The sequence below is a fragment of the Trichosurus vulpecula genome, chromosome 8 (assembly GCF_011100635.1).
Source record: "Trichosurus vulpecula isolate mTriVul1 chromosome 8, mTriVul1.pri, whole genome shotgun sequence".
Taxonomy (NCBI): Eukaryota; Metazoa; Chordata; class Mammalia; order Diprotodontia; family Phalangeridae; genus Trichosurus; species Trichosurus vulpecula.
Window position 1 is genome coordinate 176333874 of NC_050580.1, and position 13163 is coordinate 176347036.

Consider the following 13163-nt stretch of genomic DNA (forward strand, 5'->3'; position numbering starts at 1 on the left):
ACCCTCAAGGAGTTTACATTCACTCCAGGGGGGTGGAGTTAGTGATGGAGATAAGTGAGAGATCAAGACAAAAGTTTTCTGGGAAACTTTTGAGGAGGGAGAGGACACTGTGTGTAGGGAAGAGGGAGAAGGAGGCATCTGACCTGATCCCTCACTGAAGATTAGGAAGGAGTGTATCCCAAGGCATGAAGGACTACCTGCCTGAATGCAGATTTACTAAATTACATAGTCTCGTGTCTTTCTGAGAGAAGCTCTGGGGAGGACCTCACCTGTCCTCACAACATGCATGTTGAATTCAAAGTTGCCATGGCACTTGAGTGGCTGGTACCTTGTGGTGAGGGAGAAAAAGACAAAGATTTTTATTTTGTTGCTTGCAATTGCAAGATGACAGTGTTAGTCAGGTATAGGCGTTTGACACTGATTTATTTCAAATAACACATGTCTGTATTAGTCAAATCAAAGGACGTGATATGGGTAAATTTTCCTAGACGTCCTTCTGAGTTGAGGCCTGGGAGCCCCTGTAGAGCTCTGTGGGTCACAAATTGGGGTGGGAGGAACCATGAGCTTGCTTTCTTTTTAAGCAGGAAAGAAAACCGTTTGGAGTAGCAGATTGTGGTGAAGCCTGCCGTGCCCTGTTTCCTTTACTGTAGACATCCAGCTCTGAGAAAGTCCATTCTGGGATAAGATACAGGCCAGGTTTTCTCTGAAGCCTGTTCTCGCACTTGGACTGATCACTCAGGATGTGGGCTGGCCAAACCTCCAGGGAAAACAAGTGCTCTCTCCAAACCCCCTGGGCACACAGGTGCTACTCAGGATGTGGGCTCTCCAAACCCCCTCATCACACACATGCTAAACACCACCTGTGTGGGCTGTTAACATGATATTGTTATGGCAAAAAGGAAACAAAGCACGAGGATGTCATGCAATGTAACAAATGTTTCGCATGAGAACTTGCTGATTCTGCTTGACTAACAGGTATATAATCCCTTTCCCTCAACTTAATAAACGGAATTGTGCTGTACTCTTCTGCCTGGCCTGTGTATTCTTTTAGCTTTCCAGGGCATTCAGCCATCTCCGGCCATTCCGTGCCACAGCCGCTGGCAGCAAGTGGTGCCCCAACAAGGGACCCTGAAGCAGATGGGTTCAGAGGACAGAGGCTCTGAAAGAGTGAGTCTCCCGTGGAGAGGCCCTCACAAAAACGGAGCTCTGGTTGGTAAGCAGAGTTGACTAAGGTAAGGTCGATAATCTTTCCTGTCTTTTTCTTTCCCTTTCCTATTCTAAGGTATCACCAGGCTTATACAGTGACTAGATAGATGGGGCAGATGCAATCGGGAGAGAGAGACTGAGAATACTATAGGAAAGCCTTAGGGAGGCTAGTAAGAGAGAGAGAGGTCTCTTTTTTTTAAACAGCCCAAAATCTCTGTTTATTACATATGTGGAAAATATTATACTATTTTATATCATTTTTAATTTCAACTAGACTCAGAGCCTGAATTAATGAGTAACAGGAAGAAGATCCAGGACCTGGGTTTCTTTGTTCTCTCTAAAAGTTTGCTTAGGAAATACCCCTACCTCTGTCAACAAGACCAGATTAGACTGACCTAAGGACATTCTTACCCTTGTTAACCATTAAATGAGACCCTCACCCCAACCCCAAGAGAGACTACCTCGCTTAATATTAACTGACCTTTGTCAACATTTTACAACCCTATTCCATTAAGGAAAATCCTCTCCTTGAATCATGGTTAAACATACATGGGGGTCATAAACATGAGGTAATACTGGCTTGCTGGGTCTGCTAAAATAACATATACATATAACATATACAAGTTTTCTCATTCCTTTGTTCAGATGGCCAGAGCTTGTGCTCTGACTCCTTGTATGTACAAGTAAGTTAGCCTAGCTATGTTTTAAGGGAAAATGATAAACAACATGTATTTTTCTATAACCTAGCTCTGTTGTTTCCTTCAACCAAACTTTCAGGTTTAACATTTATGGTGCTGTGACTTGGATGGAAATGATGGAAACAGGACAGTGCAGCCCAAACTTGCCAATGCTTTGGGCACCATAGGATTAATTTTTCCTGGAATTTTGGCCTTGAAAAGGGGGGGGGTAAGTTGTCTCCATTCCCAGCTTCCAAAAAGGACTCCCACAAAATTGGTTTACGTCTGAAAATTACCTTTAAGCTAGCTCTGGGGGCAGGGATCAAATCTGTGGTCAAATGCACGTAGATCCCCTGGAAACACTGATTGATCTAGAAAATTAGCTATGGATCAGTCAAAAATTAGAATTAGAAGTCCAACTGTTGCTCCACTCCCTCCACCCTATTCCTCACTCCTCCCTCCCTTCCTTTCCTTGGAGGCCCGGATCCAGGGGAGAAAAACTGCACTTTGCTGTTACCCCCTCCCCCTCTGCCTCCCAGTAAAGGCTCTGATCCGGAAGGAGGTAACTCTGTTCTGCTACCATTGCCTTCTCTCTTCCCTCCCCCTTTTCCCCTTTCCCTTAAGGGCTCTGTTTTTGCCTTCTGCCCTATTCCTGCTTCCTTCCCTTGAAGGCTCTGATTATGGGGAGGATAAATGAATTTTATCCTTACTCCTAGCCTTCCCTTACCTGCCCTAGTCCTCCTCCATCTCCCCTTTCCCCCTTCCTAAGGGATAGGATATGGAGAATCAGAAAAATCAGGAACACCAAGGCTTCCCCAAAGACCATAGGGGTGCTAATAGCCAACTCCTGAAAGCTTCTAATTCTCTGTTGTTTAAACTCCAAGTTCAATCTGTATTTGTTCTGTATTTGTTTTGTTAATTGTCTGTTAACTGTCTGTGTGAGAGCGTGTGCTCTGTCTATACTGTGTAAAATCTGAAACGCAGGTAGCCAGAGAATTCTAAGGCTGCAGTTAGGGAAACAGAGACTCATTTTTTCTTTTTCAAAGTCTGGTCTGGCCAACTGGAGTTGAAGAAAAAAAATAGAGCTGAAACTTTTTAGCATCTTCTGGGATTGATTATTCATTAAAAGTTTGGAAACTGGTTAGTTGGATTTTGGAACAGAACTCCTGAGACTGTAAAATCTCTGCAGGAGCACACTCTTGCTGAAACACCTCCTCCCAATGCTGATCACTTATTCCCCACTCCCTCCCCAAAGTTAAGAGGGAATCTTTTCCCTTAGATTTAAGTGCAAAAAAGTTTTTAAGGAGTGAGCAAAAGGTGAAGTTTACTTGAGTTACAATCACCGAGATATTTCACCATTGTTGTCTTGTCTCTGACCAAGCCAGAGCTGCAGTAAAAGTTAGAGCAGCTAAAACAAACTCCTTTCCTCCCAAATCAGATTAGAAGACAATGCGGGAGAATTGTAGGTAAAACTTAAATCACCCTTCCCCACCTGGCAAAAGGAGGAGAAGGACAGAAATTCACAGACTGACAGTCCTGTTCCCCTGGGTACCTTTGTAGCCCATTCTTTTTGGCAAAAGCTTGGAAATGTCACCCAGGTCCTATGTATTCTGCCCACTGTCCCTAGCAGCTGCAAACTGCCCTAGGCTCAGTAACTTCTGCAGTTGTGGGGGAAGGGTGAGGTAGATGGATTTTGACTTTCTGCCTCCCAGAATTGTCACCACTGGGATACTAGCTTCTGCTCTAGGTAACTTCATACTTCTTTGTTCCAATTGCAACACTATTTTTTATCTCTGTTTGACCTGTTTTCTGGTCTGTAAAGGGAAAATAATAATGATGGTTGTTATGGGATCAAATGATAATGATTGTAAAATGCTTAACATAAAGTCTGGTATATGTTAGATACAACATTATTATTATCTCTCTCTGATTTAATGTAATTGTTAACTTTTGAAGTGGTTTTTAAATACCAAAAGTAATAAGCTGAATAATTTCTGTATGTGGTAATCTGGAAACGCAATTGATGTCATCTGAAAATTATTGTTTCTGTATTTCTAAAATTGCATTGTGTTCCTAAAATTCTCTTAGATTGTAAAATTTGAGAAGACCATTGCATGGTAAGAAATGATATTATAGCAATTTTAATCTGATTTTGATATATGTGAATTGGGTTTTTAAAGGGATGTGACAAAATTTGACAATTTGGAGCTATTATATTGGTTAAAACAAGAAATAATTAATAATACTGAAATTTAACCATGAGAACAGACTTTCTATGTGAAAAAGTTTTTATTATGAGAATATAGCTGGTGGTTTAAAGTTATAGTTTCAAATGATGATATGAAAGATTCTCTGTGCAAGGAGATCTAGAAATATGTTCACTTAAATTAATAAATGGGTTGTTTCAAGTTTTAAAATGCCTAATTATGTTTAAGGCATTGTTACATTTCTAAATTGTGTAATTTGACAAACAGATGTATCAGCAATATTGAAAAATGTGGTAATCTTTTACAATGCTAAGAGTATTGGGCCTTAGAAATTAAAATGTTACCACTAGTGAAAAAATAATACCTCTTATAATCTAGATGTTATTAGATTAAGAATTGTACTTAATTAAGAAATTGAGGTTGTTAACTGAACCAAGGACATTTGGATATTCAATCTTGTGTAAAAGTTTTCAGGATAGAGGGATTCCTATGGACAAAGCTTTTAAAGTCCTGGTAGACTTTGTTATTGTGATAAAACTAATTTAATTGGGTATGTAATGTATAGAAACTAAGTGTGTTCTACATTACAACACCTATTTGACTAAGGAACTTTGTACTATCTAGGAATTTTGTGCAATATTTGAGAATGAGGACATTTTCCACCAACTTAGTGAATGAATTCCAGTGTTTAAGGGTTAATTTGCTTTAAGGAAAAAGAAGGAGATGTCTATCATTTTAAAACCTTCTAAATAATTGTTTTCAGAAAAGTTTAGTGAATATTTCTTTTAACATGAGGATAAATTTTAAACTGTTTTTAAAGAAAGGAAATAATTCTAGAAATGTTTTGGAAAATATTTTTGTGATTTTAAGCAAGAGTTAGAGCTTATCAATGTGTATAAGACTTAATTCCTGAAGTGTCCCTTTCCTCCAGAATGAGTAAACAGGGGACAAATCCATCCATGAGGTTGGTCATTAACCTCTTTGCTTTGTTTAAGCTGGAATGGATTCTAGTACAGACAGTTATGTCAGTAAAAATCACTAATGTATGAGCTATCTTGTCTTATGGTTGAAACATAAAGGAAGACTGAATGATGGGTTTGAAAGATTTGGAAAGGTAAATGAAGGTTTGATTGGAAATACAAAAGGCAGATAAGAAAGTTTGGGGACAAATGGGAGTTAGATAAGCCTCTCCTGTCCCAAAAGAATACTATTTTCAAATGGTTTAAACTAAGTTGAGAGTGTGAGAAAGTATTCTAGAAGGCCGAAAAGTTATGTAGCTTGATTTGATAATTATTGGCTCAATGAAATTTGGGACAGTCCTATCTGAAGGATATTTATTTGCTATTTAAGATTTATGGGACTACAATTTAATATTGTTTTAAGCTCTGATTACAGGAATAGGTCATATGAAGCCAGTAGTGGAATGGCAGGCATTACAGGCTGAGAATTTTAAAGATGGATGTCTGTGCCTGGGAAAAGTTTTGAAGATGACCTTGGACACAGCCTAGGTAGGATCTTCCTGACTCTATTTCCCAATTCTTCTATTTCAGCACCTAGCGACTGTATGATTGGCTAACAGATATGACTTGTGCCTGGAATCAAATAGAGCTGAGGAAGTTCTTTCCTTCTGTTAAGATATATGACATTGTCCCTATTTTCTTTCATAGCAAATTTATATTATCAAGAAGTTTATGCTTTAAGGGAAAATAATAAACAACATGGATTTTTCTATCACCTAGCTCTGTTGTTTCCTTCAATCAAACTTTCAGGTTTAACACATGGCATCTGGAAATATTAACATTGAGACCTGACACTATTAATGCAGGATCTATACATTGTCCTCTTAAAATACCTCAAACTATCTATATATTTTTGAATTAATTAATTAATTAATTTAATATATTTAGTTTTCAGCATTGATTTTCACAAGAGTTTGAATTACAAATTTTCTCCCTATTTCTACCCTCCCGCCACTCCAAGATGGCATATATTCTGGTTGCCCTGTTCCCCAGTCATCCCTCCCTTCTGTCACCCCACTCCCCTCCCATCCCCTTTTCCCTACCTTTCTTGTGGGGCAAGATAAATTTCTATGCCCCATTGCCTGTGTGTCCACCCCCTAACAACTGCCCGATTATAGGAATTTATAGAAACAATAGAAAGGTGTTGCCCCTGGCTTCCAAAAGAAGGAACAATGGACCTTAAAGAATGGGAGGTTGTAGGAAACCAAAAGAGTGAATACTTCAGAGAAGTATGGCCAGTAGCCTTTCTAGTAACAGCCTCTTTTATTTGGAACATACTAAAAATTTGCCTACAAAACCCGGAAGCTGTATCTGCAGCCACAAAAAATTTAAAGATAGATGTATGTTTTGGTCTTCTTTGTCACCAAAGAAAGAATCCAAAGTCTGAGACTGAATCTGGGCGCGTTTTCGCTGCCTGGCCATATTCCCAACCAACTAACTTGACCCTTGAGTTTTTCAGTGGGGTATGACTGCTTGTAGACTAACGAGTTCTATGTTCTACGTTTGGGGGGGAGGTGCCAGCTCTGTCAGAGCCGCACTCCTCCTTCCCCAAGGACCCCCAGTCCAGGCTGGACTTAGATCTTCAGCAGGCTGTTGCAATCCTGCTCTGATCCGCCACTTAATTCCTCCCACCAGGTGGGCCTGGAGCCAGAAGTAACAACAGCTGTAGCTGCCCCACCTCCGCTGCCCCCGGGGCTGGAAGCCGAACCGCGAACTCCTTCCACTCCCGCAGCTTTTCCCACTAACCTTCTCCGCAGTCTTTGGTGTTTGTGGGTCGAGGGGTCTGGTAACTGCCGCAGCTCACATATTCAGGGCGCTGGGGCCCCCTCCGCCCGGCTTCTGGTCTGGATCGTCCACGCCGCTCAGGCTGGGCTCTGCTCCACTCCGTTTCCAGCTCCCAGCTCCCAGCTCCGTGTGGAATAGACCTCACCCAGAGACCATCCAGGCCGTCCTGGGCTGGAGCCCTGCTTCCCTCTGCTGTTCTGTGGGTTCTGCCGTTCTAGAATTGGTTCAGAGCCATTTTTATAGGTTTTTGGAGGGACTCGGGTATGCAGCTCACTCTAGTCCGTGCTTACCAGCCGCCATCTTGGCTCCGCCCCTCAGAAATTGAAAGAATCCATCGATCGCCTCCTCAAATAGATCCCAAAAAGAAATCTCCTAGGAATATTGTTGCCAAATTCCAGAGCTCCCATATCAAGGAGAAAATATTGCAAGCAGCCAGAAAGAAACAATTTGAGTATTGTGGAAACCCAATCAGAATAACCCAAGATCTGGCAGCTTCTACATTAAGAGATCAAAGGGCTTGGAATGCGATATTCCGGAGGTCAATGGAGCTAGGATTAAAACCTAGAATCACCTACCCAGCAAAACTGAGTATCATGTTCCAAGGCAAAATATGGCATTTCAATAAAATAGAGGACTTTCAAGCTTTCTCAGTGAAAAGACCAGAACTGAATAGAAAATTTGACTTTCAAACACAGGAATCAAGAGAAGCATGAAAAGGTAATCAAGAAACGGAAATTGCAAGGGACTTACTAAAGTTGAACTGTTTTGTTTACATTCCTACATGGAAAGATGATGAGGATGATTCATGAGACCTCAGTATTAGGGTAGTTGAAGGGAATATGCATATATATGTATATGTATATATATATATGTGTTTATGTATATATATAAGTGAATGTGTAGGTATGTATGTATCTATGTGTATATGTATGTATGTGTATATATATATGTGTTTATATATATATATATATATGTAAAAGAGAGAGAGCAGACACAGGGTGAGTTGAAGATGAAGGGAAGATATCTAAAAGAAATAAAATGAAATTAAGGGATGATAGAGTAACATACTGAGAGAGGGAGATAGGGAGAGATAGAATGGGGTGGATTATCTCGCATAAAGGTGGCAAGAGGAAGCAGTTCTATGGGAGGAGGGGAGAGGGCAGGTGAGGGGGGAATGAGTGAACCTTGCTCTCATCAGATTTGGCCTGAGGGGGAATACCATACATACTCAGTTGGGTATCTTACCCCACAGGAAAGAAGAGGGAGGAAGATAAAAAAAAAAATAAAAGGTGGGGGGATGATGCAGGGGAGGGCAGATGGGGGTGGAGGTAATCAAAACAAACACTTTGGAAAGGGGACAGGGTCAAGGGAGAAAATTCAATAAAGCGGGATGGGTTGGGAAGGAGCAAAATGTAGTTAGCCTTTCACAACATGAGTATTGTGGAAGGGTTATACATAATAATACATGTATGGCCTAGGTTGAATTGCTCAACTTCTTAGGGAGGGTGGGTGGGAAGGGAAGAGGGAAGGGAATTTGGAACTCAAAGTTTTAAAATCAGATGTTCAAAAACAAAAAAAGTTTTTGTATGCAACTAAGAAATAAGATACACAGGCAATGGGGCGTAGAAATTTATCTTGCCCTACAAGAAAGGAAGGGAAAAGGGGATGAGAGGGGAGGGCTGACTGGGGAACAGGGCAACCAGAATATAAGCCATCTTGGAGTGGGGGGGAGGGTAGAAATGGGGAGAAAATTTGTAATTCAAAATGTTGTGAAAATCAATGCTGAAAACCAAATATGTTAAATAAATTGCATTTAAATTAAAAAAAAAAAGATAGATGTAGCCACAGGAACATCTGAGGAAGAGCAGTCAGTCAAAATGCTAGAACATCACTGCAAAATCACAAAAACGCTTTATTCACAGCAGGAACAAGTCACTCCATCTGCTTCCCCACCCGTATATAAGTCAACATCACAGATCTGGGCAGGAGAGTCAACATCCCATGAACCTGAGGGAGTAGTGGAAAGAGCGATTAGGATTGCTTGAGAACAGGGAGAAGATGTGCCCATTGAAATGACACTCACTTTACCAGTCACCGAAAGACCTGATTCTCAAAATGCTCAACAGGTCATTTGGGAGCATACAATGATAGATTTAAAAACACTTAAAGAACTGAAGCAGGGAGCCTCCAGCTATGGAGCCAATAGCCCCTATGTGCAATCTATCATAGAAAACAAAGCCAGACAAGCCATGTGCCCTCAAGACTGGCACACACTAGCAAAAACCACACTTGATGGAGGAAATTACTTAGTCTGGAAATCAGAATTTTTCATCATGTGCCTAGAACAATGAAAAAGAAACCAACGAACAAATGTAAACATTTTGTTTGAACAACTTTCGGGCACAGGGTGATTCACTGATCTGAGAGATCAGATCACATATGAATTACACACCTATGAACAGATAATGAACTGTGCCAAGGCAACTTGGCAGAGGATACCCGGCAAAACAGACCGGAACTCTTCATTCACTATGATATTACAGGGGGCAACACAAACATTTCCAGATTTTCTCAATAGACTCACACAAGCCATCCCAAGGAGTGTAGGAGTCGCGGAAGCTGCCAATATGTTGTTGCAAAAGCTGGCAGTTGGAAATTGTAATGCCGATTGTAAGAGAGCCTGGCTAGGTGGGGGACCTGATATGACCATCTCTGAGATGATTCAAAGATGCCAAAAAGTGTGCACACTGGCATACCATGCTGAGGTAAGTGGCCGCTGCTTTTAATCAACAGCAGTCAAAAACCACTTTAAAATGCTATAACTGTGGAAATCCTGGACACATGAAAAAGGAATGTAGAGTGCCATGTAAAGGGATACAAAAAAGTTCTGCCTCCTAACCAACCACACCATGCCCTAAGTGTGGAAAGGGGAACCATTGGGCATCAGAATGCTGTTTTAATTTGGGAAACCACTCTCGGGGCCAGCCCTGGCCCTGGCAAACAATAGGGACCACCCTTTCCCTAGTTCCCCCTCAGACAGTTCCAACTATGAACACACTTTACCCCTCACCATAAAAGACCTCCTTCATGCTACTCCAGGCAGTGCAGATTTTGACCTTCCCTCCACAAATGACTACGCCGTATCTCCGTCTGCCAGAGTTCTCTCTGTCCCCACCGGAGTATATGGCCCACCGCCTACCCTAACAACGCAACTCCTCATAGGATGCAGTAGCTCCTCCCTCAGAGGGCTCATTATAGTCACTGGGGTAGTAGTTTCAGATTACATGGGAGAAATCAAAATTTTATTATACACAACCTTGCCGCATCCCATACATATAGGAAACGGGGAAAGAACAGCACAATTGATTTTGATAAAATATGAAACCACAGGGAATCATTTTCAGAAAGTTCGGGGCTCACAAGGCTTTGGAAGCACAGGAAGAGAGGCTTTCTGGGTACAAGATATTACAGAAAAAAGACCAACTTTGAAAATAAAATAGAAGGCATAGAATTTGAAGGATTGATAGATACCGGAGCAGACAAATGAATCACCGCAGACTGACTTTGGCCAAAAGCCTGACCACCACTAACAAGTGATATGTCACTGCAAGGAGTAGGGACAGTCAGCATCCCAAACTAAAGTACAGGATGGTTAAGCTGGGAGGTAGAGAAACAGAGAGGAAAATTCAGACCATATGTTTTATCACATCTACCTATAAATCTATGGGGGAGAGACCTCTTGGGATATATGAAGGTCACTATACAATCTCATCCCCCCCAGGATTTTTAGGAAGGGCCACTGTCATAAATTCTAAGAATAGGGTGCCGAAGATAACCTGGAAGGATGGGCCCCCGGTATGGGTCGAACAGTGGCCTTTAACATCAGAAAAACTACAGGCCCTCTTTCAATAAACCATGTTCTCTCAGAAGTGTGCTTTATTGCCAGTACGAATCCGAATCTGAACCTAACTTAGCTTATTCGAACAACTATAGCCGCTGCACAATCAGGGGAAACCTCTACACATTTGACAGATAGATCATCTCTTAGCGTGCTTCACGGTGGCTGGTGTCCCAGAAACTCTAAAAACAGATAATGGCCCGGCTTACACCAGCAAATCATTCAAAGAATTCTGCTCATGTTGCAGATAAAACACATCATGGAATCCCACAGAACCCAATAGGACAGGCCATTGTAGAAAGACGTAACAAGGACATTAAAATTCTCTTAGAAAAACAAAAGAAAGGGGGGGGGGGCAGTCAGGAAAAAAGGATAAGGAGGTTGGATCAAGTGCTATATTCTATAAATTTTCTAACACCAGATAACCTAAATTAACCCCAGCACAAAAACATTTTAATAGACAAAAACAAAGGTTCCAGAATGATGAAGACATACCAATCATGTGGAAAGACCCCAAAATAGGATACTGGGAAGGGCCAGCAAGGCCACTAACATGGGGGTGAGGGTATGCTTGTTTCTCCCCAGATGATATAGAAAAACCAATAAGGATCCCAGAAAAAAAACATCCGACCATGTGACTACATTGGCCAACAGGATAAGGATGCTCAAAATACAGAAAAAGCCCAGAACAGAGAAGAGGAGAAGAAACCAAAGACCCAGGAGGAGGGGCGGCTGCAAGAGCCTCACTACTCTTCTTGCCGTGAGGATGATTTCAGGGATGAAAGAAAATAAGACCCACTAGGCATGTATGCCTTTTTTTTACCATGGTTTTGGCTCACCACCTGGTGGAATACAATCAAGATGCCATGCGGCCTGGAACTTGATGTCTGGTCTGGACAGACAGGGTGTCATGGTCACTATGGGCCCCATCACTGTGAATCATAGTATATGGTACACACATCATTCGGGGGAGGGGGATTACTATGTACAAGCTTGTCTCTCATATCCCTATTTCTTTGTATCTACAAATTTATGGCATAATCAAAATGTGACATGAGATATAAGTGATTTAGAATTTATCACCCACCTAATTGAACACAGCAAAACCCCAGGAATTGATCCTGAAGGCATCACCAATGAGTAATTGCAACTCCTAAGACAAGTCAACCCATTAAGCAACATTGTTGCCCTTTTTATTCTACTTTCTTCCCTTGCTTGCCTCCCTAACACTGTTGTGTCCCTTAGGGCACTGTCTTCTCATTTGTTTGACTCATCATTAGTTTAAGCTCCATCTTAAAAAAAAATCGGGGGGAGATGCAGAGGTCCAGCTCTGAGAAAGTCCATTCCGGGATAAGATACAGGCCAGGTTTTCCCTGAAGCCTGTTCTTGCCCTTGGGCTGATAACTGAGGATGTGGGCTCTCCAAACCCCCTCATCACACACATTCTAAACACCACCTGAGGGCTGTTAACACAATATTGTTACAGCATAAAGGGAACAAAGGACGAGGATGTCACACAATGTAACAAATGTTTTGCACGAGAACCTGTTGATTTGCATGCCTAAAAGGTATATAAGCCTTTTCCCTCAGCTTAATAAATGGAGTTATGCTATACTCTTCCACCTGGCCCGTGTATTCTTTTCACTCTCCACGGCATTTGGCCATCTCTGGCCATTCCGTGCCACAGCCAATGGCGGCACTTGACTTGTTTGCTCCCTTGACCGTGTCTACACTTATCCTCACAGGAAGCTGGAGGGGATGTAGTCCTGTTGCCATGGTAACTAGTGCATCAGAACGAAAGTGCTGAATCACAACCTTTATTTCTCTCTAGCACCTGCCCTCAGAAGCTCTGGCCAGGACCTCACATACCCTCATAGCACATCCATCCACAGGTGTTCACAGAGTAAGGGCTGGGTGTATCTGAATACTCTGGGATGAACTTTACCATTGGCAGTTTCCCACATGGGGAAAGTGCCCTTGGACAGGTCAGACTGCTTTGGAGCTTTTCTCATCTGTAAAATGAGAGAATTGAATGAGGTGATCTCTAAAGCCAATTGAGGGATGGCCCAATGACAATGCTTGCCCTGGTTGGCGCACTTGAGCCACATTCCATGTATGCCTATGTATTTACCCAATAATACGTTTTCCCCCACCCCACACCCTTTTGAAAGAAGGGAAATGAACTCTGGAACCAAGAAGCTGGTTGAACTCCAGTATCTGGGAATCCTAATGATTCCTTCAATTCACCATTCAGTTCAAATCAATTCAATTTTATTTATTAATTACCTTCTTGTGCCAGGCATTGTGCTAGGCACTGGAGTTAGAAAACCTTAAGGAGCTTACATTCTCTTGGTGGTATATACAAAGTAAT